Source organism: Macrobrachium nipponense, chromosome 11 (genome assembly GCF_015104395.2).
Source record: "Macrobrachium nipponense isolate FS-2020 chromosome 11, ASM1510439v2, whole genome shotgun sequence".
NCBI lineage: Eukaryota > Metazoa > Arthropoda > Malacostraca > Decapoda > Palaemonidae > Macrobrachium > Macrobrachium nipponense.
Window position 1 is genome coordinate 55,277,874 of NC_061087.1, and position 23,259 is coordinate 55,301,132.

A 23,259-nucleotide genomic window follows, 5' to 3' on the forward strand; every position below is an offset into this window, starting at 1 on the left:
GATTCAATGATATTCTTTTTAACTGTGTCTTTACATGGGATTAAGGCTCTTGCTTGACTCCAGTTAATAGGATGGTCTAAATCTCTCATATGTACGAATAATGCATTCGATATTTGCCCAGTTCTCACAGAATACTGATGCTGTTTGAGACGTTGTGAAAGAGATTTACCAGTTTGTCCGTAATAGACTTTATCACACTTTTTGCAAGGAATTTCATATATGCAGCCTTGAAATCTTTAGGAGAATTTTTGATTAACCCTCTTACGCCGATTGGACGTATTAAACGTTGAGTCAAAATGTCGCCCGTATGCCGATTGGACGTATCATACGTCGGCTCAAAAAAGTTTTTTTTTTTAATTTTTTTTTTTATTCGCGGAAAAATACTTATAGGCCTACCAGCCGAAAAATTTTGAATCACGCGCCTTGGGGGATGCTGAGTTCACGGATCAAGGCGTTGTTTTGTTTACAATCGCTACGCAGGCGCGCAAGCGCGAATTTCTTTCTTATCGCACTAAAAAGTATCAGTGACACATCTCAAAAATTATTTCGTCACTTTGACATAATTTTTGCACCATTTTAAATTATCCTTTACATGAAGTATTACATATGAAAATGTGCGCAATTTCATGTAAAATACAACAAAAAAATACTCATGATCGTAGCTTTTATCAGTTTTGAAATATTTTCATATAAATAACGATAAGTGCAAATATTTCAACCTTCGGTCAACTTTTGACTCTACCGAAATGGTCGAGAAACGCAATTGTAAGCTAAAATTCTTATATTATAGTAATATTCAATTATTTGCCTTTATTTTCAATAAATTGGACGTCTCTAGCACAATATTTCGATTTATGGTGAATTATGAAAAAACATTTTCCTTACGTTCGTGCGATAACTCTTCCGATAAATTTTTTCGTGCGATTGTCCTAATGTTTGCACCCTTTTAAATTAGCCGTACATAAAGTTTTTATATATGGAAATGTGCGCAATTTCATGCACATACAACCAAAAACAACCCATGGTTGTAGCTTTTATCAGTTTCGAAATATTTTCATATAAATAACGTTAAGTGCAAAAATTTCAACTTTCGGTCAAATTTGACTCTACCGAAATGGTCGAAAAACGCAATTGTAAGCTAAAACTCTTATATTCTAGTAATATTCAATCCTTTACCTTCATTTTGCAACGACTTGGAAGTCTCTAACACATATTTCGATTTATGGTGAATTTATGAAAAAAAAAAAAACATTTTCCTTACGTCCGCGCGTTAACTCTTCCGAAAAAATCAGAATTTTTTTTGTGCGATTGTCGAAATGTTTGCACCATTTAAAATTAGCTGTTACATAAAGTTTTATATATGAAAATGTGCGCAATTTCATGTAGAATACAACTATAAATGAAGGTTGTAGCTTTTCTTTTTTTGTCGAATATTTGCATATAAATCACGATAAATAGAAAAAAAAACCACGTTCGGTAAAATTTGACTCTACCGAAATAGTTAAAAAAACGCAATTTTAAGCTAAACTCTTACGGCCTAGTAATATTCCGTCATTTTTCTTCATTTTGAAACAAATTTGAAGTCTCTAGAACAATATTGTGATTTATGGTGAATTTTTGAAAAATATATTTACCTTCACTCCGCGCGCCGATTCGCGGCCGCAAGTCTCCGAAATACGTACAGTATGCAGCAAAACTCGAGTGACCTGATTTCAGTGATTTTCGTTCAAAAGTGACTAACTGGCAACTCTTACCTTCTTCACATTTCTAATGACACTAAATTGCAACGGTGAAACATTTTGGAACTTCGCTCAAAAAAAGATACAGTTCACTTAGCATGGTTTTAATATATAATGTTATTTTTTTTTTTTTTCAAAATATAGCTAGATCATTAGAAAAAACATTAACACCTTAGTTTTTAGTTATGGTAAGTATGAAAAGACGTAAATATTTAACGAATTTTACATGTTAGCCATCATAGTAATTTATTTAATGTAATGAACGTAACGGAGATGTAGTTGTGGGCGTGCCTAACATGACGTCAATTGTGATCATTTGCCAAACATGGTTGGAGCAAGTTCAACCCGACAGCGACGGAAACGTCACCACAACAAGGAGAGCTATAGTGAGCTGCATCTCGCCAGATTTTCAAAAAAAAAACACAGCATATCGTCTTAATATCAACAAGACAACTGTGTATAGATGGCTAAAAAGATACAACGACGGAGAAGGACTGAAACAAAAGCCATCCTAGATCTGGGAGACCCCGCTGCACAATCGCAGAAGAAGACGAAGTGTTAATTAACTTTATAACCGAACACCCGTTCTCGTCATCATTTTCAGTGAAACGAGAAACAAATATACAAACATCAGCTGACACTGTAAGACGTCGGTTTCGAGAAGCTGGTCTTCTATGTAGGAAACCTGCGCTCAAGCCTCTACTTACACAGACGCATATGGACCATCGTCTCGGGTTCGCGCTCGAATATCTGTCCAAGAGCGATCAGTTTTGGGAAACTGTTATATTTTGTGACGAGAAGACTTTTTGCAATGACTAACAGGGAAGACTGCACTGCTGGCGTCCAGGAAAAACCAGGAAATGAACATTTACTTATTTTGCCTTATATATTTTTACGTGGTAGCCTAGGTGTGATATACTTTGTATTATAGGCCTAGTCTCTATATATGCTAAAGCTTTAATGAATAATAATTCTCTTACACTGGTTTCAAACATTGCCTGCTGACAAATATCTTTAATGGAAAGTTACGATGTAATCAGGGAGAAATAATGCAAGAGAAGATATAAATTAATTTGAGCTAGGGTGGGAGTTGGAATTGTCATTACTGAGGAAGCGTTTAAATATCTATAAAATCCCGCCTCCGCTTCGAAGTGTTTGCTTGGCGGGAAACCAGTTGCAGAGGAAGTTCGTGCTAGCTTTTCCTCCGAGTCTCGTGAATGTTTGAATACACATTGCACTGACTTAAAAGTCGTTTAAGGTTTCTATGCTATGGCAACTTTCCTTATGCCTCTTTTTCCGAATTCTAATATATATACTATTAGGTCTAGTAACAACCAAAGATTTCTTTAAATTATTTCACTGTAAAACTAAGTCTGGCAGAAAAATACAACTGACGTAGCTTTTTCTAATATTAAAGTGGCCTGTAATTGATTATTATCATCTAATAGAGGTAAGAAGGCGAAAAAGGTATAATTTTGTCTATATGTGTTTTGGTTAAATGCATATTAAAGAACTGTATATATATATATATATATATATATATATATATATATATATATATATATATATATATATATATATATATATATATATATATATATATAGTTTTATAGAATAACCTTAAGTGTTTCTTAACATCGCACTTCAAGTCTTAAAAGTTAAAGTTCGGTGTTATAGCATATTACTGAAAGTATGGCTTAATAAAAGCGCCAATCCTTTTTTTCTAAATCCATAAGATCTATTGATGAGAAGGAACACTTCGGTTAAAACAGTTTCTTTTATATTTAAAAGCAAGCCCACTGTCATTGTTTCTCTCCGAATATCTGTAAATTTATATTTTTCTCTAAATTCCTTCTCTATTTCTTTCAGATTTGAGGATAAATATGTAGAAACCAAATCGACGAAGTGGGAGGATAACCGCAGGCCTTTGGGGTTGGATGGTGTCTTGCGGACCAGGTGCTTTAGTGCCAATTCATGAGCGATTAAATGGCAGGCAGTATGTTGACATTCTTGACGAGGTGCTGATTCATCTGTTAGGATGCTACTGATTCCGGAACCGTTGCCCATATTCTTGGCAATGGACAACTCCTCTGTTCATAATAGCATGCCAGTAAGAAAGTGGTTACAGCAGCATCCAGAAGTTATTTCGGATCGACTGGCCTGCAAATCTCCGGATCTCAATCCCATTGAAAATTTGTGGGCCATTATGACAAAGGAATGGGATGGCTCCGTTCTGAACAGTAAACAAGCCATCATAAGCCACTGCTTGTCAGTGTGGGAGTCTATGCGTGGGGAAAAATATTTGCAGTAGACTGGTTGGACAGTATTCCTAGACGGCTTAATTCGGCAATAGACAACCTAGGCTCACATACTAAATATTAATCAACCCCCCTCTCTCTCTCTCTCTGTATGTATGTATGTGTAGCTATATATGTATGACGTGTTTTAAAAGACGAAGTTGTGTTTTACATTAATTGTTTTGCTGGAATTTGTATTTTATTTTTCACAGGGACCTATGTATTTCAAAGAATTATACGTATTTTTTAAAAATAATTATAGTGGTATACCATTTACTTAACCTATACCGTTTTTATTATCAATCATATTCATTATTTGCTACTTGGTTTATTAATGCCTTTACTAGGTTACATTTTCTTGAGATCTTCCTAAGATTTCATTAGACCCAACTGTGAAGGGTTCATAGTGGCCCTCCAATGGCTTAGCTTTGCCTTACCGTAGGCCAAGTGCACTTCGCGCTTCTCGATTATATCATTCTTATTAAGCCTATAGGCCTATGAAGAAAATAATGACGGAAGTATACCACACCAAGACTGTGGAAGAATTTCACAAATCCTGCTTTATGGTCTTATAGACACCCTTCATAAGTTACAAAAATTTGATGCAACTTGTTGCTATCTGGAATATAGCTCAGTATGTTATAAAGCCAATAGCATTGACCTAGCCATTATTGTTTTTTTTTTATAATACGTTGCAGTTGTCATTCTGTAGATCTGCACTCGACAATTGTAGCTGATAATATCCGACCTGATAATATAAATTAGTTGTATTTCTAATAGCGAAGATTACTCTTCACCTAGCTTATTTATTCAATTATTTATTATTTCTTTTCTTCAAACTGAAGAAAACCCTCGGGAGACTAGACTTATGTAGCACTAGCTATAACCTAAGCCTAAGCCATAATTTATTGCAAGTATCGAAAATATGATCTTGACTAACATTTGCTTTATACACAAAAACTACAAAGCGAAAAGTAATAACTTCGAATTCATATCCCAAATGCACCAATTTTATCATTAGACTATGCTCTGCTCAACTTTTCTCTTGCACTCCATCGCGATGTCCTCTTTCACAGTGTCCAGACTGACGATTCCACGACTCATGGAAGTCACGGTGAGCTGAGGTTTTCATGCTACAGTAAAGTATTTAGTTTTCGTTCAGAAATATTGTAGCGTGAAATATTTTTGGTTTTCAGGTTCCAATACATTTCAATGATAAGATTCTATATAACAAGTGACCAACTTTTCCTCATACATACACGTTTTATAAAAATAACGAGATTTAATACTAAGTGGCAACTTGAGAACAACGCTTGTCCAGTACAAAAATGAAAAAGTCACACGAGTTTTGCTGCATACTGTTACATCGCATTATCCTAATATTTGTTCCTTTTCATATTAGCCGTTTTATAGAGTTTTATATATCAAAATATGACAATTTGTCCAAAATTGCATTTTTCCTAACTATACAAACCTGAGGTACTTTTACAATAGGAAGGTACTAGCGGCAGCTGGATAGGTCGTAAGCTTTCGAACAAGGGGTTCGGTAGTTAACTGCTTGTCCGACAGGCCGCGCAAGCGCGCGACTGGGAGGTAAACAAATCACTTTTGCTTTTGGCCCAAGCAAAAACTGCAGAGTGAGGGGTGGCATGAGGTGGACTATGTGTAAAAGGACCTCAGGTTTGTATAGTTAGGAAAAATGCAATTTTGGACAAATTGTCATTTGTTCCGCCACGGAATACAAACCTTCGGTCCTTTTACAATAGGAAGACTCACTTCTTGGTGGGAGGAATCTGAGTCTTTTGTGAACAGACTGTGTTCGCCCAACCTTGGAATGCCTCCCTGGTCGTAAGAGCGAGGGAGGGATCCAAGCCTCTGTCCGATTGATCGGGGTGTGCACCGCAGGATCAATGGTCAGACCTCTGGACCAAGTACTAAGAGAGAGGCAAGCGTATCTCTTCGTACCAGCAAAACAAGAAAAAGTTCCTATTTGCAAGAGGCAACATAAAGTTATGGTTTGTCTCTTGTTGGCATCCACTTTTTCCCCCTGTAGGAGGAATGGTGGATATTCGCTCCCATCCCTAGTGAAAGGGATAGGATGGGGCTCTGTCAAGTAGCTCACCGGCATCTCGTCCTTATCCAGCAAGGTGATGACCGTATCCCTCTACCCACAGTAAAGGGGGAGAAAAGATAGGAAGAGAAGCCAGTCACTTTCTCATTCACTTATCTATTCTTACAGTCACACAGGACTCGATGCTGTTCAGCCTGCTAGGGTCTGGGTTAGCTACACAAGTGTTGAGCAGCCACCACGGGTCCCAAGGAAAACGATCCAAGGACCTGTGGGCAAAAATCCAAAAGGTAGAAGGAGGTGCCAGTGGTCTGGTTGTACAGACCCCCTGCCTTCAGTACCTGCGCCACGGAGAATTCTTGTGTAACTCGAGGGAGTGTACTTCTAGGTCATCTTGGTGCTGACGAATCTTTCAACACTCAGCCTGGGATGTCAAGTTTCTTCAGAAAGCGCCCGGTCGCGCTTTCACAGGACAAAGCAGCATCTCCCTTCACATCGAAAGGCGGTGAGTCCATTAGGGAGGGGATTGTGAAAGGACTCTAACCGATCGTCAGGAACCGAAGGGTCTGAGTCTTCGCTACGAAGTCAGTACGAAATCGTGCGTCACGAATCCCCATCCCCTGGATGCTTGACTTCGCAGGAAAGTCATGCAATTACCTCAGAGGAAAAGAAGGGAATGTCGTATGACCTATCCCTCTTCTCTCGACTTCGGTGATGTCCTGTACCCATACTGGTCTATCCGTCTGCAGCGAAGTGTCTCACATTCTCCTATCCCCATGCAGTGAAGTTCTTCTCGGTAGTGGATAGGACACCGACACTCCCCAATGGTGGGTGTCGATGGTGATGGGTTATTCTGGGACGAAAGCCGTTTAGGACGAAGAAAAAAAAAAAGAACTGTTTATTGGAACAACCGAACTAAGTCCACAGCGAAGTTCGTAACTGACTTGGGCGCTCTGACAGCTGCCGACTGACTGCGTTCGTAGGAGGCAAGTTGTCCAACGCACCGAGCAAGTCACGTGACCTTCGCCTTAAAAGGGTTATGCCAAGAGACTAAACAAATAATTTGTTCGTCACCGATGCCAGAAGGCGAGGTGATAATTCTCTGAAGGCATGTGCCCAACAGGCGAAAGTCAATTGCCTTCTAGAGACCGAGGTCCCTGATGGCAAGATATCTCTCATAGTATAGTTGATTCTCAGCTAAGGAGAAAACAAAACACTACTGTGTCGTTGAAGACGAAGGTGTACAGAAATGCAACCTACGTCTTCACAGCTGAACCGAGAGAAGGATTCTCAAGATTCTGAACCTGTGCTACAAACACTGAGAACGCTAAACCGCTAGTTCATTGCTGTCCGGTGAGGATCGTAGTTGCAATGAAAGCGGAGCGCTTTTCAGTAATGAAGACACAGGAAATACTGCCTGAAGAACTGCTTCTCTTGGGCGAACATTTGGAAGTAGAGCTGTCAGTCGGAGAGTAGGCGATGTCTTCTGACACATCTGTTAATTCGGGGCGAGCAATGAATAATTGCACACCTACGAATACGAGATATTTTGAAGACAAACTCAGATGTCTGCAAAAATCATTCGCATTATCGCGGTGCGATGCAGCGGAAGACTAGTACAGACTTCTGTTACCGTGCGGTAAACAGAAAGATGAAAGAGTACAAGAGATATCTCTGTTGAAAATTCTCGCAATGTCGAAAGGCGATGAAATCGAGCGTCACAGCAGTAGATGGTCCTTCATTATTGCGAGAATCCCCGTTAATCAGAGACCTAAGTCCATGATTGTTGGGCAGAGATACGGTTTCGGTAGTCAATCAAACCAGGGGAGAGAGAGACGTAACCGCCGTGCATCTCCGAGACCTAGCTGATACTGGAGCTGACTATCAGGCAGTTCAAATACGCAGTAGCTCTCGGTGACTCGTCATCCTGAGTTGCCAGGTAATCCATTATTCCACAAAGGAATGTGTTCGGCTAGAACCATCGAGCATAAAGAATACGCTCGAGCATTATATTTAAACGAAACGGATTTCGGTAAATACAAAAGCTGATTGGTGTTGTCATGACAATACCAAGTATCTAAAATTGAAACTGATAACTGCTGGAAGGTTGCAGGCAACCCCGAGTTGCAGTTCAATTAAGATACAATTCGTCTCGGTCACAAACCGTAGAGTTAACTACGGTATGCGCCTACCCCCCGGACAATTCAAACTGTTAAAAGAATCATGTCGCGAGGTAATATAACGTAGTATATTTGTAGGTTCTGTACCAAGACCTCCATCCTAAATTCTTTTCCTCTCGAGGAATGAGAATAAGGATTGGAGATCGACCGCCTTCGTTCTCTATCAAGAGAGTGAAGGAGAAGTCTTTCCCAAACCCAAAAAAGAAAAAAGCTTCACTGGTGAACAGAATACCGAAGACGATAGTTCAAGCCAAACTGGAAGTTCCTGTCCGTTCTTCTCTATTCCAGGTTAATCGCTACTGTGAGATACTCTTCTTCAGCAGCATTCCTTCGTTCCAAAGCTAGAAATTACAGGAATTCGAGTACGAGGTTCCCAATTATCGGTGTAACAATTATCGGGATTCTCGCTCACTTTGGACCGTGGTCTCGCCTAAGTGTTTGGAGATCGTAAAAAATCGAAACACTCTGAGTGCGCTAGAAATTCCGTAGAATTCTAAGCACTCTGCGAAACCCCCACCGAATTCGTCAAACGATATCGGCTGGTGGGTCCTCTCGATTCCCGTAGAAATCGAGAAAGGGGCAGGATCCCTCCAACAACGACCGGGGCTTACGTCCAGGTAGGACCCGAAGGTCCCCCCGTAGCGCAGCCCCTAACGTGGGATCTTACAGAGAAATCTCTGTAGGATCCCTCCCCTTTCCCTCGTAGCCGTAAGGAGAGAGGGAATGGGGGAGGAATTGGATACTGGCTCGCCTATTCCCACGGAACTAGCAGTTGGAGAAGAAAAAGGAGCAGCCATCGCCTTACGGCGATGGCCTCTCCGTGCCTGGGAAAACGTATCGTCAGGAGAAAACGTTTTCCCGAGGAGGGTTACGAACTCATACTGTAGGTAAGGGTCTGCCGCCACTGTGAACGTCGTCTGGGTGGGGCTGATCGACACCTGACAGGAGAGAGCCGATACCGTCCTCCGACTCATTCCAGTCCTCGTCGAGGTCGAAACCTCTCAGGAGGACCGAAGGGGTATTCAAATACGGTGTCCGAAGACACGTAGAAACGCCTCTGTCGCAGTAGAGGAGGTGAAGTAGCTTGTTCGACCGGCCAGAACTGAGAGAGCCTTGCTTGTCCGGAGACAAGAGACTACCTGGTTCAACACAGGTCGGCAACAAGCTCCGATCGCGGCAGACCCACCGTCGATTTGGGTTCCCTCTCGGGCCCCAAAACGACTCGAGCCGAGACGTTGGCTCTGCTGGTGGGAGCGGCGATCCTTCAACGAGGTCGTTGTGCTGACGAATCAGCGCCATAACCTCGGCAAAGTTCCTCTGGATCTCGGAAGTCACAGCATCTTGCAGAGTAGGACCGTTAAGCCCTTCGAACAAGAGCATATTTTCCGAGAACCTTCCTCCTAAGAAGGGGGACACGACAGCCCTCTCGGTTCTTCTCCATCCACTTGCGCATACGTCCTGGCCGGTCCAAGAACCGTGCCTGGCACGTAGGGCGTCGTGGTGGGATCATGAGGGGCGCACCCCTCACGATCACTCCTCAATACTTCGCATCCTCCCGGTGTAACCCGAGGAGGTTGAAGGTACGGGAGAGGCAGACCTGATGCTCCCTCCTCTCTCGCTGGCAGAACCAGCAGGCTTGGAGAGCTGCAGGCGATCGTCAACCCGCGGGGTTGGCGATCGAGCTGCAGGCCTGGTCGAACCGTCCTCGCTGTGGAGAACGGCTGGCTGAGCACAGCGGCCCCGATCTCGAGTGTCAGAAGAGCTGGTGCTGGTTGCCGTATCCGATCGCTCTCTGTGAGAGCGACGGTCAGGCGACCTGCAGCTCCACTGTCACAGTGAGACCGGTGCTTGTCCTCACGGCACGTCACGTCGCTGGTTCCAGCCGTGGCTGGCACCGGCGAACGGGGGGACCCTCTTCCCAGCCTCAGCCCGTGGCCGGTCGTGGGGACCGTCAACGTCCCCGGGTAGCCAGCTGGTCGGCCGCGAGAGCGAGAGCTGGTCTGGTGAGAGTCGCGTGAGGCGCTGTCACCAGTCTTCCGCCCCGTGCCGTGAACCTGACGCTGAGCGGGCTCAGAGGTCTGGTTCCTGGCTGCATGGTCGCTGGTAGACGGGGGACCGTACACTCGGTACCTCCCGCGAACGAGAGGCCGAGACTGGACCCTGATGCAGTGGCAGAACCACTGACATCAGGCGAGGAAGTACCGGTGTTAGCCGGTACCCCTCTGGTCCCCGTAGTCTTCTTCCTTGCGAAAAAGAAGAGACGGGCCCCGCTCCCCGAAGGAGCAGGAGGACCAGCGGAAGGAACCCTCCCGTCCCACCAAGGTGAGACGGGTCCCGAGAAGCTCCCGAGGGAGACTTCTTAGGAGGGAGGAGGCAACCTTCTCTTCCTCGGCTGTGAGCCTCAGAAGTCGAAGGGGAAGAGGCGGCAGCCGACGACGATGAAGAAGATGAAGACGACGACGACGACACCTTCCTCCTCTTCTTCGTCAGCTTCCTCAGGACAAGACGTAAGATCTGCTATCCAGGGCGGAGCCGGGGCTGCTGTAGCCGAAGCCACAGGGCCCGGACGCACCTGTACAGACAGACCAAAGTCTGGGGTAGTACCACCACGAACAGGGACGACGTCAGTAGGTATGGGCATCTCAGGAACAGCAGGCACGCCAGCACAAGCATCGGTAGGGACAGCCAGCGCAGCAACGGCAGGACAGCCAGAGCAGCAACGCCAGGGACAGCCAGCGCAGCAACTGCATGGACAGTCAGCCCAGAATCGGCAGGTACGGCCAGGCAGTACCGGAAACACAGGAAGTGGAGCAGCAGCCAGCAACATCCTGGTACCGGCGGCAGGTCCAGGGCGAGCTCTAGGGCAGCGGAAGTGTGGTCGCGGCAGCGCGGCAACCACGAGCGGCGGCGGCACGCCCCACCCCCCTCTCGGTACGGCGAACGGCACTTCACAGCGGCTGTAGGCAAGACTGTTACCACGTGAGGCGAGTACACCAGGTGAGGAGGGACGTCATCACCTGGAGCGTTGTCACCACTCCATGGGTGACCGCAGTAGGCCCAGACATAGAACCGCAGCCCCTGGACACTAGCACGCCCTGCAAATGGAAGGACGCCCATACCTCACCAAGGTCCACCCTCGTGGCAGTAGCACCTGCGGAAATAACAGTAGTAGTGATTAGTGGGGGGAAGTCCCTCTCGCGGGGGGTGAGCCCCACACCGAACGAGTGGAAGACCCCGAATACAATTGTAATCGGGCACCGAGCGCCCTCCCCCGCGCTCGACGGATCGGGCGAGGAGAAGAACGCAGATAATCCTCCCCCCGAAGGGGAAGGGCCATCTGTGGGAGCTGAGCGGGGGGGGGATTCTCTTTCCCCACCCCCGCACAGAACCCCCATGTACCCAACAATAATAATAAGAGCCCGAGAGCAATCGTGCCCTCGGCCCGAATGCAAGGGCATAAGGATCAATTCCCTGACTGAGCGGAACTTGAACCAAATAAATATTGATGCAATCAATAATAAAAGGAATAAAATGAAAAAGAATCTTGCATTACGATTCACTTCACAATGAATAAGGGCTCGGATCGAGCGCATTTGCGCCCTCGGTACCGAGCGCAAGGGTAAAGGATCCATTCCCGATTATGAACGGAAACCTTGATCCATAATGAATTGATGCAATCAAAATATATATGAAAATGAAAAAGAATACTGCGCTTGCGATTTCACTTCATACAAAATAAAAAGGGGAAAGATCAATTACCCGGGAAATAGCGGAAACATTGATCCAAGTAAATAATGCAATCTCGATAAAATATGAAAATGAAAAGAACTGCACTTGCGATTTCACTTCATTCAAATAAAAAGGGGAAAGGATCAATTTCCGGGTAAGAGCGGAAAAACTGATCCAAAATGAGTATTGCTACAATCAAAATTAATAAATATATGAATGAAAAAAAAAAGAATACTGTACTTGCGATTCCACTTCCATACAGATAGTTTTCGTGCCGAGCGCATTCGCTCGGCAACGAGCATACAGGTCAAAAAAAACAAAAAAATATAAATGAAAAGGGCACCTTACTTACGATTTTCATCTACACATTTCCAACCAAAATATAAGCTCGGAGCGAGCGCTCTCCCGCCCTCGGCAACCGAGCATACACAATACGAGGATCATTTCTGGGGAAAATGAATTCCCGCACTTACGCCCTTCAGTTCCGGCACTCGGGTAATCGGAGGGCGTAGAGAAACCAAGATCCTTTAATTCACAATTGAATTCAATGGAAAAAAATGAAATGATTGTACTTACAATTCAGTTTCACTAGATAAATAGAAAAAGAAAAACACAACCATGCGAACAAAGCAACGACGATGAAGCGGGCAGAGCGATGATACACGTCTACACGCCAGCAGGCCGAAAGCAAAAGTGATTTGTTTACCTCCCAGTCGCGCGCGCGCGCCTGTCGGACAAGCGGTTAACTACGAACCCCGAACCCCTTGTTCGAAAGCTTACGACCTATCCAGCTGCCGCTAGTACCTTCCTATTGTAAAAGGACCGAAGGTTTGAATGCCGTGTCGGAACAAGTGCGAAATTTCATGAAAAATACAATAAAAATAATTGAAGGTTGTAGCGTTTTTCCATCTCCGAAATATGTGCATATATATATATATAAAAATTTCGACATTTTGGTCAAATTTAACTCGTCCGAAATGGTCTAAATCTGCAATTCTAATCTAAAACTCTTACAGTATCGTAATATTAAATCATTTGTATTAATTTTGAAACAAATTGGAAGTCTCTAGAACAATATTAGAATTACGGTGAATTTTTGAATATAACATTTTTTTACGTCCGCGCGTTACGAATTCGTACATCATTTTGTGATAATATGTTGCTTTTATTGTTTTTACTATGTATTATATATCAAAATGATTGCAATTTAGTGTGCAATATAACAAAAAAAAGTAACTCGTTAGCTTTGACCATTTTTTTGCACAGCGTGATTTGAATACAATTATCTATGAAATTTTTTTTTTGCTACCATATATCGCATTATTTATATATGATAATGTATTATTATTTTTCATTTCTGATGATTGCATACTAATCTTCAGGCAATGACAAAAAAATGAGCCAAAAATAAACTCTTAATCTTCAAAACTAAGCGCGCTGTGATTTTTTGTTTTTTTGAAAAATATATTTTTTCAGGCTTCCCGCGTTCACTCCAAACCGGCGCCGCATATGGGAGAGGTTTTGATTTTAGAGGGCTTTCGGCGTAAGAGGGTTAATAAACTCTTGACAATTAATATTACTGAAAACAACATTTATGTTAAAAAGCTTTAAAATTCTAGGAATATCTAAAAACCTTTCATCATAGGGTAATTTTAGAATGTTATTCTTACTAAATTCAAGTTTGTCATGAGTTGAATAAAATGTTTTTTCTGGCTCTTTTCCATGCCACATCTACAAAAAGTGCTTGGGTATTTAGTTTCATTGCAATATCATAAATAGTTGTTTTAATTTCAGCGTCAATAACAAACTGCGGGCTACAGACACGTAAAGCCCTTAGAAACATCCCAGAAAAAAACAGAGAATTTAACATTTTGATGGTGATTGGAGTAGTAATGAACAAAAGAGGCAATGTTAGTTGATTTTTGAAAGACTGAAAAGGTGAAATTTCTATCATTTCTATGGACAGTTACATCAAGAAAATTCAAATTACAATTTCTTCCTCTACGGTAAATCTTATAGAAGGGACTAAATTATTGAGATTATTAAGGAATTCCTGGAGATTTTTCGTGAACTGGCCAAATACAGAGATATCATCCACATATCTAAACCAAATAACTTTTTGGGGCAAAATTCTTGGTAAGAGTTTTGTCTCAAAAAATTCCATGTAAATATTGCTAAGGACAGGAGATAAGGGATTACCCATAGCCAAGCCAAACTTTTGTACAAAAAATTCCCCATTAAAACAAATTTACTATCTTTGATACATAACCTTATGAGACTAATGAGGTTTTGTCCACACTTAATGGAATGGTCCTATGATTGTTGCTAATTCCTCCTCCAAATATTCAAGTAAGTCATCTACAGGCACTTTTGTAAATAAAGAGACAACATCAAAACTAACCATACTAAAATCAAAATTCAAATTTAAACTATTCAGTTTGTTTATAAAATCAACATTGTTTTTTAACATTCGTGTTAGAAATGTTTCCTACCAAAGGAGTAAGAATTTTTTACAAGCCATTTAGATAAATTATACGTAACTGAGCCCACTGAACTAATGATTGGTCTGATAGGGTTATTGATTTTATGTCTTGACTAAACCCATACATATAAGGTAGGGAGGCGCATTGCCAGTGTAAACTGTTTTAATTAAATGGTCCAAGCCCTTCAAAATGGATTTTAAAGCTTTTCAACATAAATGTTGTTTTCAGTAAAGTCTATTACGGACAAACGGTAAATCTCTTTCACAACATCTCAAACAGCATCAGTATTCTGTGAGAACTGGGCAAATATCAAATGCATTATTCGTACATATGAGAGATTTAGACCATCCTATTAACTGGAGTCAAGCAAGAGCCTTAATCCCATGGTAATGACACAGTTAAAAGGAATATCATTGAATCTTGTTTCATCAAGTCAAATAATAGAAATTTTCTAAATTTAAGTCTTGGTTTATTTAAACTTGATGCTTTCATAATGAAAAAAGTTGTAGATAAATATAAGCAACAAAATTAATATATTCAGTTTTTACATGTTTTTGGACTGTAAAGAAACTTTGTAATTTCGGTTAGGGTCAATCTGTTTAGGTTTGTGACCGTGTGATATCCGATAATCCTGGATTATCTCTTTTAATTTTTATTTTTCCCTTTTGACAATTAACCATCTGGTATTCTTGATCTTGTGTTGTACCTGAGACCTTTCTCTCCAATTGTACCTCATTAACTTCTTGACAATGTCTGGGTAAAGACGAAAGCGCTTGGAATTCTGACTATCATTTTCCTGTGGAATTCGCTTATATATATATATATATATATATATATATATATATATATATATATATATATATATATATAATCAACATTTGAGATTTATTTATATATATATACATACATACATACATATATATATATATATATATATATATATATATATATATATATATATATATATATTAAAAAGAGTATGGCCAGACGAAAACTTCAGCATTTTCGTTAATAGTTTTTATTTTTATCCAACGCTACGTCTCGGATACAAATGCCATCTTCAGGGCTAAAAACAGGGGGCAAAAAAAATTCTATACATTAAATCAGACTAAAAGGGGCACAGTAGTAGTAAATTATGCTTTTGAAAAATTTATAGATTAATTAACAATATATCTTATATATATAGTATATATAGTATATATTATATATATTAAAAAGTAGTAAAATGGCACAGTAGATACAAATTATGCTTTTTGAAAAATTATATAGATTAATTCAATCAATATCGTGAAAATTCGAAGTTCTATATAAAAGTAAGATGGTAACTACTGAATAAGAGATCAACAATAAAAAGCAAAGCTACTAAGTAAAATGGACGCTTTCAAAAATGAATAAATAAAACACTTAAAAAACAAAACAAACCACACGTGAAACAACTAAGAAAATTTACATTAATACTAAGACAAGAAGAAAAATATTGAATCCAAACAAGCAAAAAATTTGTTCTGTATATAATTTACAAAAGGAGAGAAAAAAAAAAATTTAATATGTATATATATATATATATATATATATATATATATATATATATATAATATATAATATATATATATATATATATAAAGGCGGACACAAAGCAAAAAATAGCGAAACGAGAACTCACCGGTACAGAAGCAGTGATAAGACTGAATAAGCTATTATTTATTTTTGACAAAAGGGGAGAGGCAAACACAAAGGCGAGAAGGTAGAAAGGGCGAATGGTCCATTAAGTAATGTTGAGTTGTACAGCAATTGAATGGTTGTTGAGGGTTGGTGACAATTGTTTAATGAAGAGGGACTCGAGAATGGGTAATGACCGGTTATCTATTGCCTGGGATAAGATTTTAAAATCATTGTACTGAATGCTATGTTTACATTTTACTGCATGGTTTCGTATTGCAGAAAATTATTTCTTTGATAAAGCTAATCCTGTTCGGTGACTGACACCCCGATGGCAATCGATGCGAACCTTCAACAGCCGACTAGAATTACTGACATAGGTTCCCAAATTACATTTGGGACAAGTAAACAAATATACCGTTGAAGATCGCATCAACTGCGGTAGGGTGTCCTTGAACTTGAAAAGACTTCTGATTTTTAAGGGGTTCTTGAAGATAAAATTAAATTCAACGTATGGGTACATATTGCTGAGCACGATGGTGAGCTCTCGTTTTACAAGTTTATATGTTGAACAAAAAGGCAAGGATATATGCAGTTCTTTTTTAGGTACTTTAAAATTGGGTATTTTCAGTTTAACAATGTCAATTAAAAACTCTCTCAAGATTTTCTCAAACAGGTGGGATGGATAGCAATTTCTGCTAAAATAGTTTTGCAAGAAAACTACTTCCTCATGGAATTTGACCCAGTTGCATGACAAATTAAAAGCCCTACACATTAATGCCTTGCATGCCCCGTTTGCTCACACCCAAAACACGCTTCTAATACCCACCGACATTCATTCTTCTTGTGTCCTGGCTTTCCACATCTGTAACACTGCTGCTCTCGTTCATGACTAACTGGTCTTACTCTTCCATCGCTTGCACTCCGATCTCTCTTAGGGTTAACTATACTTATGTTACTTGTTCAAACGCTCCTATCAACCACTCGCTCTGCCGTTCACCTTGGCCCTTCTAAAACTGCCTCCCTATAGCTCTTAAACTCTGATATAACCTCAGCTACTTCAGTCCTAACACTAACACTTCTACTCTCTTTCATACACTTATCTAACTCGTAATCCTCTACTATTTCTAATATGTTGTTCCACATCAACCTTTCATTCGTCCATCGCATTTTCTCCTTGTTTCAGATTTATAAACTCATACACACTCTCAGGCACAGTCGCCAACAACTTCCTTACTAAATCTTTACACCCATTTATCCCTTTGTCCTCAGACTTTTTCCTAGCTAATGTTTCCAACCTGCACACATACATTGACAACGACTCCCCAAGATTCATTCTTGCCTCATCAAAATCATGTTTTCTCCTATAACTTACGCTACTCTTTATCCTCTTTGCCTGTTCCACAATCCTGGCCTTCACACTCTCATAAGGCACATTCCCCACAGTATCATTACCCATACATACTCAACAAAAATGCCATCAAAAAGCTACCCAACTCTCTTGCCCCAGACTCTCACCTGATTTATCCCCATACTTAAGCACAACAAATACTTCTCATATTCCTTTAAAAAGTCCCCTATATCCCTACTACCATATTCCTCGTATTGTGCACATCGGGGTAAGTCTCTCATATACACAGCCTTTCGTACTTCCTTCTCACTCTCACTCTCACTTTCGCTACTTCCATTCTTATCTCTCTTAACCTCGTCTGAATACAACGAATCAACTTCCATACTAACATCCATGTTCTTGATTACGCTCTTCTTACCCTTCTTCTTTCTACCTACCTGTTTCCACTAAATCACTCTCAGCCATTTCCCCCAACCCTATTCAGTCCTAGTCTCATCCTGTCCGTCATCCTTACTAGCCTTCTTTCCCTTAGTCTTGTTCTTTTCCTCACCTCACCCCTTTCGTTATTTCTTTGTCTTCATGTTTCGCCTTATCCTTGTGTATTCCCCTTCCTTTCCCTTACTTATTCACCAAATCAAAACTAACTTCGTCAACTCTTACTCCTCATCCACTTGTTCTTTCACTTTCTTAATTGCTCCTGGTGGTCCGTCAAAAGACCCGGGTGAGGCTACCTCCTACTGCTCCCGCTCCCATGAATCCCTTCATCATCTCCTGCACTGCTTTTCATCATTTCTATTGGAAATTTTTGTCCATTTTCTCAACCATTCTCTCTTGTGCGCCTTTCACCTCTTCTTTCATTTCCACTTTCGCACTCCTTAGCATTCCTCTCATTTCCTCTAACTCATTTCTTCAGCTCCTCACACTCTACCCTCAACCTCTCGTTCTCTACTTTCAATCGTCCTCTCACTTCTCTCCCCAACCTCTAATCCTGCTTCAGCCTCTCCACTTCAGTCAAACCTTCCATACTCATTTTCTTCGCCAATCATACAACCCACCACACCAACAGTCCCGCAGCTGCCACACCAGCAGCCCCACGTTGGGCGACAAAAAATAATGTGGTGGGGGATACACAAGCTAAAAACAAAAAAAAACTTAAAAACACAAACACATTTACTCACCTCAGACTTAGGGTGAGGAGGTGGCACAACAAATGGTATATCTATATTACTATTCTGCAGCAGCCTAGACTATGGCAGCTGCGGTCTTTATATGCACTTTTACCTCCTGAACAAGAATTTTAAGTAATATTTATTCGGATGACTGTAATTAACCCCCCGGGGCCAGTACTAAACACGGCGAAATACATTGGACGCCCCAATCCCTAGTGGATGTCGTATTCGCGATTATGTTCCTTGCAGTCCGTGATGAGCTATTCTTTAGAATTACCAGTTATTTTATTGTTCTTGAAGCTGTTGGTTGAATTATTGGTAAATCTAAAAAATAACTCCGTACGGATACTAAAGGGAAGTAACCAGCGGAAGAACGGGGACATCCACTAGGGATTTGGGTGGCCAATGTATTTTGCGTGTTTAGTACTGGCCCCTGGGGGTTAATTACAGTCGACCGCCCAAAAACAATGGTAAATTCTTAATAAGCAACTCGAATACTATAGGAAACTGTAATTTCCAAAGAAATTCCAAAAGCGGAGTTAGTATTATGATTTACCAAATAACTGACCACCAATATTTCTGCTACCAAAACTCTCTAACCACCGCTCCGGCTCTCCTCACTCATCCCTACGGTCGTCACTGACGCTTGCCACCAATATACATGGCGAGCGCCACAACAGACACATGCTTACGACCACCATTAAACCACTACCATTTATTCCTCTCTCTCTCTCTCTCTCTCTTTCATGCAACCATCGGAGACGTTGCTAAATATAAACTACCATTATCACTCCATATTGTTAGTGTCAAGACTCGAGAGAGACTTCCCGCCATTTCTTAGCATCACACTGCAAAATGTGTTCCAGAGGTTGTGAATAAAACTGGAATGTCACCTCATGTTTCTGTCAGACTACCTCATAGTTAGTCGGGTGGATGAAATACTAACAGTGACGACGATGGAAGCAGGAAATTACAGGTTTTGTTGTCTAGCTTAAGTACCTAGCTACATTGGCAGAGTTAGCCTACAGTATCAGAGAGAGAGCTGGCGTAACGCAGGAAATTACAGGTTTGTTGGTCTAGCCTAAGTACCTAGCTACATTGGCAGAGTTTAGCCTACAGTATCAGAGAGAGAGCTGGCGTAACTTTTTCCTTTTTCCACGACATATCAAGAGAAAGACAAGGTCCAAACGAATGCCGGAATTTAACTCAGCCAAGCTGGAGTTAGGCTGTTGGTTAGATTTATTGATTAACAATGAATTGTCAAGTCAATGAAATTACAGAATCGGAGGCCAAGAGAGCAAAGCTGTTGTCGTCTATTTGCGTCGATACTTTTGCTACAATATGCAAGTTAACCTCACCAAGATTGCTTTCTGCTGTACCTGTTGATGAATATGGTACATTTTTAAAGTTAAATTTTATTACTAAGCCTAGTTATTATAGGGCTTTTATATGGGATTTTTTGCAAAAGAAAAAAGAAGGGAAATGAGACAGTTAAGGGTTATTACGCAGAATTAAAACAGTTAGCCCATCAGTGTGATTTTGGAACACAAATCGACCGACGTTTGAAAGAACAATTATTGGTTGGAATAGATCAAGAAGTTTATTTCAGGGCACTGTTAGCTGATCCTTTTGATTTCAAGACAATATCATCTGGGGATTTGCTGACAAAGGTTATATACAAATTTGGAGACAGCTTATGTAACAGAATGTAAGTCTACTTTTACTCTGAATGGTTCTGCTGAGAATAGTACAGTGCATATAGTCAAGGAAGGAATTCCTAAAAATATTAGTTCTAGTGCTAAGAATAAGCCAAGAGTCACAAGGTAAAATAACCAGTAAGTGTTTTCACTGTGGACCCTGTAATCATTGGGCAGATAAATGCAAATATAAGGATGCTACCTGTTATAGTTGTGGCAAAACAGGTCATGTTAGCTCAGTGTGCCTTAGTAAGCTTTTTGAAACTAATTTGAACTCCGTTGAATCTCTCAATAATGAAGATAAGCCCCATCGGGAAGTGATGAAGTTGAATGGTGTTCCCATTGAGTTTGAGTTGGATACCGGAAGTGGTGCTTCTACCATTTCTAAGAGGGATGTAGTAAAATTACAATTGTCCCCATCTCCCTCAAGGAAGCAGTTATTTAATTATGATAAATTAGAAATAAAAGTTTATGGAGAAGTAGCGTGGGATGTGGCAGTTAATGGCAGAATTGCCAAGGGTTAAAATTTTTTTGTGGTTAATAATGATGTGAACCTAGCGGGTAGAGCTTTAATGAAGAAGCTGAAGTATCAGTGGGTACAGGATGATGCTGTACAGTGTAATAATCCAGTGTCTAAATGTATAGAAATATTTTATAATTATCAGGTAAAGGAGAATTTGCCTATATTGGATTATGAGTGTAATTTAAAATTGAAAGAAAATGCCATACCCAAATATTTCAGAGCATGTTCTATACCATAACAGTATAAGTGTAAAATTGAAGTCATGGAAAGAGTTAGAAGAAAGTAAAATCATTAGTAAAGTAGAGCATGCCATCTTGCTTGGTCTTGCTTGGTGAGACGGTCCCGCGCACAGTCGGATTAATCAACAGATATCACAAGTTTAACTTACGTCTAGAATTTGAGAAATATCTAGAAGTGTTCGTGAACTATCAGTGATAAGATTAGTGTGAAATGTAGGATAAAGCATCTACTAGTTAGTTTATCAAGTGAAATACTGTAAATCAGAACAAGATGGCAGTAAGTTCCAACTGTGGCAAAAAATGGCAAAATTTAGCTTGTTTGGCAGATTCGCAATACGATGAGGTAGCAGGAAGGGAACTGGCATTTCTCATCTATGAGATCAGCAACAGTCCTAACCAAAAAGATACAAAAGCATTCATAGATATATTAGAAGGATATAATCCTTCAAACTGGAACAAATCAACAGAAAACATCTTGAAAATAATTGAAGAAGTTCCAAATAAAATCCAAGTGGTCAAGAGACTCATAAAGAAAATATACATAAACCAACATATTCCGACAAAGAAAATGAATAAGGTGAACATTGTGAATATCCTAATTGATGCATTAGGAAAAAAGAATGCCAAAAGCATGCAAACTGTGTAAGGTGTGGTATAGCATAGTTAATCCACAAAACCTGATCAGAAAATGTTCTGCATGCAACATTCTGACACATCCACAATGTGCTGAGGTAATGCAAGATATGAGAAAAGATACCAGAATATTTTGCTCAACAGTTCTGTCATGGATAGACAATGTTATTAAATCAAGATTGAATGTACAAATAGTTGAGGATGAAGAAGAAGAGGAAGAGGAAGAAGAAGAAGAGGAAAACGGAAGAGAAGTAAACAAAACTGAAATGACAGAAAAAAAATAAGGAAAACAAAGAACAAGATAAAAGTATGGATGCAGAGATACTCATTGATACTACATATGAGGCAATAAAGCAGCATACTTACGAAGAAATAAATTACGATATGACAACACAAAAGAAAATCCCGAAGAGGCTCTTCCCAGATCTACACAATGATGGGAAAAAGGAAAAAATAGACAAAGACAAAGTCTGCAACCTTTTGAAAAGAGGGAATTGCAGATTTGGAGAAAGATGTTACTACAAAACATCCTAAGGTATGTCACAACTATGAAATATATGGTAAATGTGCATACCTAGACGGCTATGAGGATGATTGCAGAGATCTACATTCAAAAATATGCAAAAACCTAAAAGAAGGAACAGGATGTAAGTTCAACAAAAATGTAAATATATGCACCCTGTAGCCATGAATCAAAATCAAATAAATAATCAATCAAGTAATAAAATCCAAAATAAGAAAGAAACAAATAAAAAGGAATAAAGAATATCAGGTAAAAGAAAAAACCAAGCCATCAACGCGATATGCAGTGATGTCAGCAAAAAAATTTCCAAGCCTCAGCTCCAAGATACAACTCAAGAGATAATAACTGTATTTATTATGCAAGAGGATATTGCAGATATGGAGAAAATTGCAGATTCAGACAAAATGAATAATTATGATGAAGGACGATCAAATATTATGGAAAAGTAGAATTTTTTTAATGTCAGAATTTCTGGAAATGAAAAAAAGAACAACATACCAGACAGGAAAGAGACATGGGAAAATCCTTATTATTACCCATATTAAATGAAGGAGAAAACACACAAACCATCATAGTGATGAATGCGCAGGGTTTAGTTACGAGTAACTCAAAAAGAAAATAGAGTACTTAGAAGAACTAACCCAAAAAAATTGAAAAGAAAATAAATATAATGAATAAATTAAAGGTGGAAAAAACCTGGTAATTCCCTAAAAGAGACTGGGGAATGATGATCAAATAAACAAGTGGGGTTCCAAACTTATAGATCAGATAGAAAAAATAGGAATCAAGGGGGAACCGCAATATATGGGAAAGACAAAAACAAGGAAAAATATATGAGAAATATAGTAACTCAGAATGTGAACTAATAGCGGTAGAATTTGAATCTGAAAAATTAATTAACATAGTAATATATAGACCCCTACAATACTAAAGAGTTTGACGTAATAATAGAAAAATTGGATGATATAT

At 40.1% G+C, this 23,259-nt stretch overlaps 1 protein-coding gene across 1 annotated transcript in view; it reads right to left on the minus strand.

Moving 5' to 3' along the window:
* The window catches only part of LOC135206041 (alpha-1-inhibitor 3-like), a 168,601-nt gene that overhangs the window by 1,449 nt on the left and 143,893 nt on the right, over positions 1-23,259 (minus strand). The gene's annotated exons all lie outside the window — the stretch shown is intronic.